Source organism: Kogia breviceps, chromosome 12, assembly GCF_026419965.1.
Source record: "Kogia breviceps isolate mKogBre1 chromosome 12, mKogBre1 haplotype 1, whole genome shotgun sequence".
NCBI lineage: Eukaryota > Metazoa > Chordata > Mammalia > Artiodactyla > Physeteridae > Kogia > Kogia breviceps.
The window spans coordinates 81,283,750-81,297,434 of record NC_081321.1 but is presented as its reverse complement, the minus strand read 5'-3'; the positions used below and the strand labels follow the sequence as shown (position 1 = coordinate 81,297,434).

Here is a 13,685-nt window from a genome sequence, read left to right as displayed (position 1 = left end):
GGCCAGATAATTCTTTGTTGTGAGGGACTGTCCTGTGCATTATAGGATATTTAACAGCCTCCCTGGCCTCTATCCACTAGATGCTAGTAGCATATTCCCTCCCCAGTTACGACAACCAAAACTGTCTCTAAACTCTGTCACATGTCCCCTGAGGGGCTAAATCACCTCTGAGAACCACTCATGTCCAGGAACACACAAGTCACTCAGTATGGTTCCCATACACTGACTTAAAAGTAAGAAGTTAGGTTCAAGTCTGGCTCTACTGCTTACTAGCTATTATATCTTTAGCAAATAACCTGTCTCATTTATTATACCAGAATAAGACTGTTTACCCCCACCTATTTCAGACTTACTGTGAGAAATTAATAATATAAAATATGTGATTTTGCTATGCTAAATGTAAAGGGTTATAACAGACAGGATTATTAGTGATATGGATCTGAGAGCACCTTAAAAATATTAAGCTTTGAACTAGTAAGCAATATATAAGAACAGACATTATTACTGTTACTGTCAACTGTCATCATTTTTGTTAACCAAGCCATAGCATATAGCATATCTTAAAATACATATTTTTACATACATATTATCGGAACCAAAAATCTTAAGCTTTCATAGACTATACTTAATCAGGTCTATACAGATACAAAAAAAAGCAAGAGAGGTCCCTATGTATAAAATATGGGGAGGGACTTCCCTGGTGGTACAGTGGTTAAGAATCCACCTGCCAATGCAGGGGACAGGGGTCCGAGCCCTGGTCCGGGAAGATCCCATATGCCACAGAGCAACTAAGCCCGTGCACCCCAACTACTGAGCCTGCACATCACAACTACTGAAGCCCATGTGCCACAACCACTGAAACCCACGCACCTAGAGCTCATGCTCTGCAACGAGAAGCCACTGCAATGAAAAGCCTGCACACCTCAATGAAAAGTAGCCCCCGCTCGCCACAACCAAAGAGCCCACGCACAGCAACGAAGACCCAATGCAGCCACAAAAAGTGAAGAAAAATTTTAAAATAAATAAATAAAATATGGGGAACAGCGGCATTAGATCAGACCAGTGGCATTAACCATAAAGATTTATATTATATGATCATAAATGCATAAGAAAAAGCAAAAAATAGATACAAAGATAAATGAGTTTCATTACACCAAAGGGCAACTTATTTACTGCCATTCACAAATAATTAAGCACAAAAAGAAATCACTATTTTAAAAATGTAATCATCTAAAAGAAATATTTGTATATATGCACAAAGATCTTTTTTTTTTTTTTTTTTTTTTTGCGGTATGCGGGCCTCTCACTGTTGTGGCCTCTCCCGTTGCAGAGCACAGGCTCCGGACACGCAGGCCTGGCGGCCATGGCTCACGGGCTTAGTTGCTCCGCGGCATGTGGGATCTTCCCGGACCAGGGCACGAACCCGTGTCTCCTGCGTCGGCAGGCAGATTCTCAACCACTGCGCCACCAGGGAAGCCCACAAAGATCTTTTTATGACACACATTTATTGAACACTTTCCTAAGAGTTCTACATATTAATCTACATTTAATCCTCAGAGTAGACTATCAAGCAGATACCATTATCATCCCCATTTTACAGATGAGGAAACTGAAGTACAGAAAGGTTGAATCCCAGAGCTGGGTTTCAAACATCCAGTGTCAATGCTCCACTTCTAAACTATTCTGCCTCCACAGGATATTCACCACAGCACTGTCTACAACAGGAAAAAACTAGAAACAACCTGCAATGTCCATCTTAATCTCCTCTTCCACTGCAGGCTTCCAAAGCCTAAGGCAGGCCCAACTGAGGAAGAGGAGAACATTATATTTAAGTGAAATTTAGCGTATTAAATAGAACTTGACTTTTTTTTTTTTTTTTTTTTTTTTTGGCCACACCGCACAGCTTGTGGTATCTTAGCTCCCCGACCAGGGATCGAGTTCGGGTCCACAGCAGTGAAAGCCCAAGTCTTAACCACTGGACACCCAGGGAATTCCCAGGACTTGACACTTTAATTAGTGAAATGACCTGGATACTGTGAACCTGTACAAGGCCAGGGAAAGAATCAGTCCCAGAGAAGAGTTTAGAACAGGCAAGGAGGGAAAAAAGTAAAGTTGTTTTCTGATTACACCCTACAAACCCCAATGTAATGGTTACACATCCACTAAATGACCCTAGTAAAATTGCCAAGGTTTATGATCATGAATTTAAATTGGAACTCAGTTGGGTGATTTCTTCAGCAAGGAGAAAGGAAGTAATGTCTGGATGAAGCAATGGGGATCAAGAAGAATACCTATTCCATCTCCTAGCAATAGAGAAGGAATCAGCTTTCACCCAACATAAGGAGAGAACTGAAGAGTGAAGAGTGTGCTGAGGAGCAATTAAATAATGGGCAATAAAAATCTAGGCCCAAACCTAAGAGGGGGCTGATGGGATAAACAGTGAGGATATTCGGGAATTAAGGGATAAGCCCTGACAGGTCAGAAAACTGTAGTGAACTTGAAAAATACAATAGATGGAGGAAGGCAAAGAGTGGTATAGAACGTTTAACATCAAGATTTCAAAACAGGTGTCGTTTCTGGTAATGCCATGGGCCAGGATCCAGCCTGTGATCAGTGAATTATACGGCTGAAGGGAAGTGAAGAAAATGGTCACTGCAGATAAAGACGTCAAGAAACTGAGAGGCCAAGGTTTTGGATGATGCATCCACATAGATATCAAAATTACTAAGAGTGACAACAGGAGAAGGCCTTAAATTTATAACTAAGAACTCCAATCATCAATGAATGAGAGGACAATAACATAACAGGGAAAGATTAGAAAAATGAACCTCAAAGGAAAGAGAATTTAGCTGAAGGAAGTATTAATGGCCTGCACGAGGCAACAGAGAGCAAGGACAGCATCCACCCATTTCCTGGTGCTGAAATATGTGGAATAAAAAGGGAAAAAAGTTGCCACACCACTGAAGGAGACTATGGAGAAGGTGGTATCCTCAAGGAACTGCCCAGTTTCACTTAAGGCAAGGAGGCAAATATTCTAAGAAGGGCTGATGATATAGAGGAGTTTCCTGATCACAGAGGAGTCTAGAAGGTATAGCAAAGGCTTGGGAATGAGGGGAGGGGACCTAGATCAGAATTTGGCAATGAATTGAGTAGTAACTACAAGAGAATCTAAAAGAAAACAAATGACCAGGGACTTCCCTGTGGTCCAGTGGGTAAGACCCCGTGCTCCCAATGCAGAGGTCCTGGGTTCAATCCCTGGTTGGGGAACTAGAGCCCACACGCATACCACAACTAAGAAGTCCGCACACCGCAACAAAGACCCAGCACAGCCAAAATAAATAAATAAATATTTTTTAAAAACACAGTGTCTCAGAGAAAGGTAAACAACAAGTCCTACTCTTTATTCCTGAAAGCTATCTGACATTCTCTAGGCTTGCTTCAGCTTGAGTCAACAGTTATGAAACAGTAAATCCATGAGGCTTCGCTTACTTTTTCAGCTATGTTCTCTGTGTGTACATGATTGTAAATGCACAGGAAAAAGTTTGGAAAAACTCACTCTAAAGTATTAACCATGACTACCTCTGGTGACAAATTTAGGAGAAAGAACAGAAGGGCAAATGGAAAGAACTGTAATTCTTTTTAAATGAAGATACTACAACTGTTATGTTAAAAACACAGTTTTAAAATACCGGTTGTGCCTGAAGTGTTTTTTTTTAATTTGCACTTTCTATTTAAGATTTTCTAAAATCATCCCAGGATTAAAGACAAGGCAAAGAAAGTATCCTGATACAACTAGCTAATGAATTTTTCAGATTTAAATTTAAGTATCAAGTGAGACACCAAGATGGCGGACTAAAAGGACGTGTTCTCACTCCTTCTTGTGAAAACACCAGAATCACAACTAGCTGCTGGACAATCATCGACAGGAAGACACTGGAACTCATCAAAAAAGATACCCCACATCCAAAGACAAAGGAGAAGCCACAATGAGATGGCAGAAGGGGCGCAATCACAGTAAAATCAAATGCCATTAACTGGTGGGTGGGTGACTCACAGACTGGAGAACACTTATACCACAGAAGTCCACCCACTGGAGTGAAGGTTCTGAGCCCCACGTCAGGCTTCCCAACCTGGGGGTTCAGGCAACAGGAGGAGGAATTCCTAGAGAATAAGACTTTGAAGCCAAGTGGGATTTGATTGCAGGACTCTGACAGGACTGGGGGAAACAAGAGACTCCACTCTTGGATGGCACACACAATGCAGTGTGCACTGGGACCCAGGGGAAGGAGCAGTGACCCCAAAGGAGACTGAACCAGACCTACCTGCTAGTGTTGGAGGGTCTCCTGCAGAGGCAGGGGGTGGCGGTGGCTCACGGTGGGGACAAGGACACTGGCAGAAGTTCTGGGAAATACTCCTTGGCGGGAGCCCTCCCAGAGTCTGTCATTAGCCCCACCAAAGAGCTCAGGTAGGCTCCAGTGCTGGGTTGCCTCAGGCCAAACAACCTACAGGGAGGGAACCCTGCCCCACCCATTAGCAGTCAAGGGGATTAAAGTTTTACTGACCTCTGCCCACCAGAGCAACAGTCAGCTCTACACAACACCACTCCCTCCCATCAGGAAATTTACACAATACCCTTAGATAGCCTCATCCAAGACTCCGCAGACAGCAGAAGCAAGAAGAACTACAATCCTGCAGCCTGTGGAACAAAAGCCACATTCACAGAAAGAAAGACAAGATGAAAAGTCAGAGGGCTATGTAACAGATGAAGGAACAAGATAAAACCCCCAAAAAACAACTAAATGAAGTGGAGATAAGCAACCTTCCAGGAAAAGAATTCAGAATAATGATAGTAAAGATGATCCAGGACCTCGGAAAAAGAATGGAGGCAAAGATCGAGAAGATGCAAGAAATGTTTAACAAAGACCTACAAGAATTAAAGAACAAACAGAGATGAACAATATAATAACTGAAATGAAAAATACACTAGAAGGAATCAATAGCAGAATAAATGAGGCAGAAGAACGGGTAAGTGACCTGGAAGACAGAATGGTGGAATTCACTGCTGTGGAACAGAATGAAGAAAAAATAATGAAAAGAAATGAAGACAGCCTAAGAGGCCTCTGGGACAACATTAAACACAACAACATTGGCATTATAGGGGTGCCAGAAGGAGAAGAGAGAGACAAAGGACCAGAGAAAACATTTGAAGAGATGACAGGCGAAAACTTCCCTTACATAGGAAAGGAAATAGCCACCCAAGTCCAGGAAACACAGAGAGTCCCATACAGGATAAACCCATGGAGAAACACACTGAGACAAACAGCAATCAAACTGGCAAAAATTAAAGAAAAAGAAAAATTCTTGAAAGCAGCAAGGGAAAACCAACAAATAACATACAAGGGAACTCCCATAGGGTTAACAGCAGATTTCTCAGCAGAAATTTCTAGAAGCCAGAAGGGAGTGGCATGATATATTTAAAGAGATGAAAGGGAAGAACCTACAAGGATCTCATTTAGATTCAATGGACAAATCAAAAGCTTTACAGACAAACAAAAGAGAAGAGAATTCAGCACCACCAAACCAGCTCAACAACAAATGCTAAAGGAGCTTCTCTAAGTGGGAAACACAAGAGAAAAAAAGGACCAACAAAAACAAATGGAAAACAATTAAGAAAATGGTCATAGGAACATACATATCAATAATTACCTTAAACGTGAATGGATTAAATGCTCCAATCAAAAGACACAGGCTTGCTGAATGGATATAAAAACAAGAACCATATATATGCTGTCTACAAAAGACCCACTTCAGACCTAGGGACACATACAGACTGAAAGTGACAGGATGAAAAAAGATCTTCCATGCAAATGGAAATGAAAAGAAAGCTGGAATAGCAATACTCATACCAGATAAAACAGACTTTAAAATAAAGAATGTTGGGCTTCCCTGGTGGCACAGTGGTTGAGAGTCTGCCTGCCAATGTAGGGGACACGGGTTCGTGCCCCGGTCCAGGAGGATCCCACATGTCGCAGAGCGGCTGGGCCCGTGGGCCATGGCCGCTGGGCCTGTGTGTCCGGAGCCTGTGATCCGCAACGGGAGAGGCCACAGCGGTGACAGGCCCGCGTACTGCAAAAAATAATAATAATAAAATAAAATAAAGAATGTTACAAGAGATAAGGAAGGACACTACATAATGATCAAGGGATCAATCCAAGAAGAAGATATAACAATTATAAATATATTTGCACCCAACAAAGGACCACCTCAATACATAAGGCAACTGCTAACAGCTATAAGAGAGGAAATCGACAATAACACAGTAATAGTGGCAGACTTTAACACCTCACTTACACTAATGGACAGATCATCCAAACAGAAAATTAATAAGGAAACACAAGCTTTAAATGACACAACTGACCAGATAGATTTAACTGATATTTATAGGACATTCCATCCAAAAACAGCTGATTACACTTTCTTCTCAAGTGTGCACGAAACATTCTCCAGTATAGATCACATCTTGGGTCACAAATCAAGTCTCAGTAAATTTAAGAAAATTGATATCATATCAAGCATTTTTTCTGACCACAACACTATGAGATTAGATATCAATTACAGGGAAAAAAACATAAAAAACACAAACACATGGAGGCTAAACAATACGTTATTAAGTAACCAAGAGATCATTGAAGAAATCAAGAGGAAATCAGAAAATACCTAGAGACAAATGACAATGAAAACATGACGATCCAAAACCTATGGGATGGGGCTTCCCTGGTGGCACAGTGGTTGAGAGTCCACCTGCCGATGCAGGGGACACGGGTTCGTGCCCTGGTCCGGGAAGATCCCACATGCCGCGGAGCAGCTGGGCCCATGGGCCATGGCCACTGAGCCTGCGCTTCACAACAGGAGAGGCCACAAGAGGCCTGCATACCACAAAAAAAAAAAAAAAAAAAAAAAAAACTATGGGATGCAGCAAAAGCAGTTCTAAGAGGGAAGTTTATAGCTATACAAGCCTACCTCAAGAAACAAGAAAAATCTCAACTGAACAATCTAACCTTACACCTAAAGGAACTAGAGAAAGAAGAACAAACAAAACCTAATGTTAGCAGAAGGAAAGAAATCATAAAGACCAGAGCAGAAATAAATGAAACAGAAATGAAGAAAACAATAGCAAAGATCAATAAAATAAAAGCTGGTTCTTTGAGAAGATAAACAAAATTGATAAACCATTAGCCAGACTCATCAAGAAAAAGGAGAGGACTCAAACCAAAAAAATTAAAAATGAAAAAGGAAAACAACAGACACCACAGAAATACAAAGCATCCTAAGAGACTACCACAAGCAACTCTATGCCAATAAAATGGACAACCTGGAAAAAATGGACAAATCCTTCCAAAGGTACAAGCTTTCAAGACTGAACCAGGAAGAAATAGAAAATATGAACAGACCAATCACAAGTAATTGAAAGTGTGATTAAAAATCTTGCAACAAACAAAAGCCCAGGACCAGATGGCTTCACAGGTGGATTCTAACAAACATTTAGAGAAGAGCTAACACCCATCCTTCTCAAACTCTTCCAAAAAATTGCAGAGGAAGGAACACTCCCAAACTCATTCTATGAGGACACCATCACCCTGATACCAAAACCAGACAAAGATACTACAAAAAAAGAAAATTACAGACCAATATCACTGATGAATATAGATGCAAAAATCCTCAACAAAATACTAACAAACAGAATCCAACAACACATTAAAAGGATCATACACCATGACCAAGTGGGATTTATCCCAGGGATGCAAGGATTCCTCAATATATGCAAATCAATCAATGTGATACACCATACTAACAAACTGAAGAATAAAAACCATATGATCATCTCAATAGATGCAGAAAAAGCTTTGGACAAAATTCAACACCCATTTATGATAAAAACTCTCCAGAAAGTGGGCATAGAGGGAACCTACCTCAACATAATAAAGGCCATATATGACAAACCCACAGCAAGCATCATTCTCAATGGTGAAAAACTGAAAGTATTTCCTCTAAGATCAGGAATAAGACAAGGATGTCCACTCTCACCACTATTATTCAACATAGTTTTGGAAGTCCTAGCCACAGCAATCAGAGAAGAAAAAGAAATAAAAGGAATCCAAATCGGAAAAGAGGAAGTAAAACCGTCACTGTTTGCAGATGACATGATACTATACATAAAGAATCCTAAAAATGCCACCAGAAAACTACTAGAGCTAATCAATGAATTTGGCAAAGTTGCAGGATACAAAATTAATGCACAGAAATCTCTTGCATTCCTATACACTAATGATGAAAAATCTGAAAGAGAAATTAAGGAAACACTCCCATTTACCACTGCAACAAAAAGAATAAAATACCTAGGAATAAACCTACCTAGGGAGACAAAAGACCTGTATGCAGAAAACTATAAGACACTGATGAAAGGAATTAAAGATGACACCAACAGATGGAGAGATATACCATGTTCTTGGATTGGAAGAATCAATATTGTGAAAATGACTATACTACCCAAAGCAATCTACAGATTCAATGCAATCACTATCATATTATCAACAGCATTTTTTACAGAACTAGAACAAAAACTCTTAAAATTTGTATGGAGACACAAAAGACCCCAAATAGCCAAAGCAGTTCTGAGGGAAAAAAGCGGAGCTGGAGGAATGAGACTCCCTGACTTCAGGCTATACTACAAAGCTACAGTAATCAAGACAATATGGTACTGGCACAAAAACAGAAACACAGATCAATGGAACAAGATAGAAAGCCTAGAGATAAAACCATGCACCTATGGTCAACTAATCTATGACAAAGGAGGCGACGATATACAATGGAGAAAAGACAGTCTCTTCAATAAGTGGTGCTGGGAAAACTGGACAGCTACATGTAAAAGAGTGAAATTAGAACACTCCCTAACACCATACACAAAAATAAACTCAAAATGGATTCGAGACCTAAATGTAAGACCAGACACTATAAAACTCTTAGAGGAAACCATAGGAAGAACACTCTCTGACATAAATCACAGCAAGATATTTTTTGATCCATGTCCTAGAGTAATGGAAATAAAAACAAAAATAAACAAATGGGACCTAATGAAACTTAAAAGCTTTTGCACACCAAAGGAAACCATAAACAATACGAAAAGACAACCCTCAGAATGGGAGAAAATATTTGCAAATGAGTCAATGGACAAAGGATTAATCTCCAAAATATATAAACAGTTCATGTAGTTCAATATTAAAGAAACAAACAACCCAATCCAAAAATGGGCAGAAGACCTAAATAGACATTTCTCCAAAGAAGACATACAGATGGCCAAGAAGCACATGAAAAGCTGCTCAACATCACTAATTAGTAAAGAAATGCAAATCAAATCTACAATGAGGTATCACCTCACACCAGTTAGAATGGGCATCATCAGAAAATCTACGAACAACAAATGCTGGAGAGGGTGTGGAGAAAAGGGAACCCTCTTGCACTGTTGGTGGGAATGTAAATTGATACAGCCACTATGGAGAACAGGATGGAGGTTCCTTAAAAAACTAAAAATAGAATCACCATATGATCCAGCAATCCCACTACTGGGCATATACCCAGAGAAAAACATATTTCAAAAAGACACATGCACCCCAATGTTCATTGCAGCAATATTTACAATAGCCAGATCATGAAAGCAACCTAAATGCCCATCAACAGACGAATGGATAAAGAAGATGTGGTACATATATACAATGGAATATTACTCAGCCATAAAAAGGAACAAAGTTGAGTCATTTGTTGAGACGAGGATAGATCCAGAGACTGTCGTACAGAGTGAAGTAAGTCAAAAAGAGAAAAACAAATATCGTATGTATACATGTTCCACATGTATGTGGAACCTAGAAAAATGGTATAGATGAACTGGTTTGCAGGGCAGAAGTTGAGACACAGATGTAGAGAACAAACACATGGACACCAAGCGGGGAAAGCCATGGGGGGATGGGGATGGTGGTGTGCTGAATTGGGAGATTAGGATTGACATGTATACACTGATGTGTATAAAACTAATGACTAGGGGGCTTCCCTAGTGGCGCAGTGGTTGAGAGTCCACATGCCAATGCAGGGGACACGGGTTTGTGCCCCGGTCCAGGAAGATCCCACATGCCGCAGAGCGGCAGGGCCCATGAGCCATGGCCACTGAGCCTGCGTGTCCGGAGCCTGTGCTCCGCAAATGGAGAGGCCACAACAGTGAGAGGCCCGCGTACCAGGGGGGGAAAAAAAAGAACAACTGATGACTAATAAGAACCTGCTGCATAAATAAATAAATAAAACAAAATTCAATAAATAAATAAATTTAACTATTTATTATCTACAGTATCAAAGGTCTTTCCTAAATTTAAAACTAAATTAGGGCATTATTAACATATGCAAGAAAAATAAAACACTATTAGCTTTAAAAAGAAAGACAAACAGCCCAAAAAACCAAATGATCTGCAAATCTCCTACCATCACAGTAAGACACTTAAATACAGAAGCATTAATTTCACATTTCAGAAAGAATCTAAACATCTTGACTATGGGCACAAGAGGGAGCAATTTAGCCATGAATGAGGCTTGTACCTATAATTTCATTCAGAGAAACTTAATCAGAGGAAAATTGCCTTTATTCAGAGAAAATTAACCCCTCCTACTTTCACATGAGGTTTATGCAGGTAGCAATTAATAATCTAATAGCATCAAGGAAATCTTGGGAAAGAAGGAAGCAAATAGGTAGACAGCCTCTGGAGAAAACTTTCATACTTTAAAAACTCAGCACTTAAATAAAATTGTGTGAATCGTTTAAAAATACATCAACTCTTCATAATTTTCCTAAATAAATAAATAAATAAAACGTTGAACTTTCAAAAGGAAAGTGGGTTTCCTAAAAATGTATAAGCATAAGTAGTTAAGAACTTAATAGTAATTTTTTTTGCTGTAGGTATGTGATTTATTTTATTCTTCAAGAATCCTTCCATAAATATTAATCAAAATAAGAAAAAGCCTCAGGCATGGAAAAAAAATATGGAACGCTTCATGAATTTGCGTGTCATCCTTGCGCAAGGATTAGGGGCCATGCTAACCTTCTCTGTGTCGTTCCAATTTTAGTGTATGTGCTGCCAAAGCAAGCACTTAATAGTATTCTTTAATTTACACCAAACACCGCTCTAAGATAAAAAAATTTCTGTAGGAACACAGTTTTAATGAAGTTTGTAACCCATACAGTTACCCACACTTACAAAAGAAAAAAAAAAGTTTTATACTACAATTAAACAGCAAAAATCTAATATTCCTGTATTTTAGAATGGAAATGAACTCCAGAGATTAAAATTCAACTTTAGGGGGAATTCCCTGGCAGTCCAGTGGTTAAGACTACACACTTCCACTGGAGGGGGCACGGGTTCAATCCCTGGTCAGGGAACTAAGATCCTGCATGCCACACAGCATGGCCAAAAAGAAAAAATTATTTTCTTTAGGAAAGTTATCTACTCTTGAACTAATGGATATACAAAAGCAGACTCCAAATAGATTAAAGAGCTAAATATGGGGCTTCCCTGGTGGCGCAGTGGTTAAGAATCTGCCTGCCAATGCAGGGGACATGGGTTTGAGCCCTGGTCCAGGAAGATCCCACATGCTGCGGAGCAACTAAGTCTGTGCACCAGAACTACTGAGCCTGTGCTCTAGAGCCCATGAGCCACAATTACTGAAGCCCACACGCCTAGAGCCCGTGCTCTGCAACAAGAGAAGCCACTGCAGTGAGAAGCCCGCACACAGCAACCAAGAGTAGCCCCTGCTTGCCACAACTAGAGAAAGCCTGAGTGCAGGAACCAAGACCCAATGCAGCCAAAAATAAAATAAATAAATTTATTTTTTAAAATAGCTAAATATGAATGGTAAGACTATAACAGGACTACTTAAGAAAATTCAGGAAGCGCAAATTAGAAGGCAAAAAAATTAATTTGACTACATCAGAATTAAAGATTTCTATCAAGGACATCCAGGACAAAGTTAATACAGATAAGGAGAAAGTATTTACAAAGTCTAAAAGCTACAAGCTCTACTATCTAGAATATATAAGAAACTCCTAAAAAGCAACAAAATGGAAAAACCGACAAACGTTATCAACAAAATTTATAAACAAGGAAACCCAAAAGCCTAAAAAGCTTATGAAGAAATGGTCAAACTCAAGTTATCAGAGAAATGCAAATTAAAAGATACCACTTTACACCTGCTGGCCTGGCAAAAATTACAAAGCTGGATGATACCTAGTGTCACTAAAGAAGTGAGGATATAGGAGCCCTCACATGCTATTGATGGGAATGCACAGATTGGAGGGCAATCAAATTTGATATTTATATATCCTGTAACTTAGTGATTCTGGTCCTAGCTACATATACTCAAGAAATTCTCATTTCTGTAAAAGTTCAACCGAGCTTTGCTGGGGCAGTAAAGAGTTGGAGACAATCTACATATCTATTAACTAGGGAATGTACAATAAAATGTATTGGAGGTACCCCATAGAGGGTAGCAATCAGGTGTAACAAATAATATGTACATACAACAAGGATAAATCTTAAAAACATAGTGTCAAGTGAGATACAAAACAGAAGAAAATAATTAACACTTTAACATTTATGCAAATTTAAAATATTTACATATAAACATAAACATTTACAAGAAAACATACATTACACATACATTTACAAAGAATATACAATAAACACATTAGAAAGGTCGCCTATGGGGAGGTGTGATTCTGTGATTAAATATATATTTGGTTTTCATCACTGTTCCTGGCACACAGCTCTAAGATCCTTGTAATTTCCCATATAAAAAGAGCCTTAGGGGCATCTTTTGTTATACTATTTAGTTTTGTTCCTGATTCCTGAAATAGCTCCAGTATATAAAAGTGAAAGCGTGTCTTACATTATTCATATAACAAGCCCCTTTTAACCACACCTGAGTTTCTGTTAATAAAGTGATTTCTGAAGAGCCCCTAGATAACCTAAGGATGGCGGCTGGTTACCAGAGGAACCAACCCCTTGATTAGGGTTGGAACTTTCAGCCCCACCCTCCAGACCTCCAGAGGAGAGGGGAGTGAGTGGCTGGAGATTGAGTTCAATCACAAACGGCCAATGATTTAATCAACCATACCTACATAATGAATGAAGACTCCATAAAAAACCAAAAGGGCGAGATTCACAGAGCACCTGGGTTGCTGAACACAAGGAGATGCAGGAAGAGTGATACACCCAAATTGGGCACGGAAGCTCTACACCCCTTCCCACATACCATGCCCCATGCATCTCTTCCATCTGGCTGTTCCAGAGTTTTATCCTTGTATAATAAACCAGTAATCTAATAAGTATAGCTGTCAGAAGCACAGGTAACAAACAACCTGGACTGGCAATTGGCATATGAAGGGGTTAGGGGGCAGTCTTGTGGGACTGAATCCTTAACCTATGGGATCTGATGCTATCTCCAGGTAGATAGTTTCAGAAGTGAGTTAAATCATAGGACACCCAGCTCATGTTGAAGAATTGCTGGATGTGTGGAAAACTCACACATCTGGTGTCAGAAATGAAGTAGTGTTGTAGTTGTGTAAAGGAAACACATAGGAGGAATGTGTT

At 39.7% G+C, this 13,685-nt stretch overlaps 1 protein-coding gene and 1 pseudogene across 10 annotated transcripts in view; both read right to left on the bottom strand.

The window, feature by feature from the left end:
- The window catches only part of APAF1 (apoptotic peptidase activating factor 1), a 119,488-nt gene that overhangs the window by 67,111 nt on the left and 38,692 nt on the right, over positions 1-13,685 (bottom strand). The window lies entirely within an intron of this gene.
- Positions 11,074-11,187, bottom strand: LOC131767579 (U6 spliceosomal RNA; annotated as a pseudogene).